Here is a 347-nt window from a genome sequence, read left to right as displayed (position 1 = left end):
ATGCAACCCCATAAATGAATGGAACAACCCCCATCTGTCATCAGAACTTATGGCCTAGGAACAGACAGATATACTTGGGACTGATGCCTTAAGCACCTTTTTTTTAATTTATTTAATGCAATACAATTTTATCAAGCACAGTTGGTGAATAAAATCCAACTATTTAGAATGAGTCTTTTCCCCAATTGAAAACCCCTTGAATGCAACCCCATAAATGAATGGAACAACCCCCATCTGTCATCAGAACTTATGGCCTAGGAACAGACAGATATACTTGGGACTGATGCCTTAAGCACCTTTTTTTTAATTTATTTAATGCAATACAATTTTATCAAGCACAGTTAGAA

This window comes from Nannospalax galili, unplaced genomic scaffold (assembly GCF_000622305.1).
Source record: "Nannospalax galili isolate Female #2095 unplaced genomic scaffold, S.galili_v1.0 scaffold1760, whole genome shotgun sequence".
NCBI lineage: Eukaryota > Metazoa > Chordata > Mammalia > Rodentia > Spalacidae > Nannospalax > Nannospalax galili.
Note: the sequence above shows the minus strand (reverse complement) of the source record.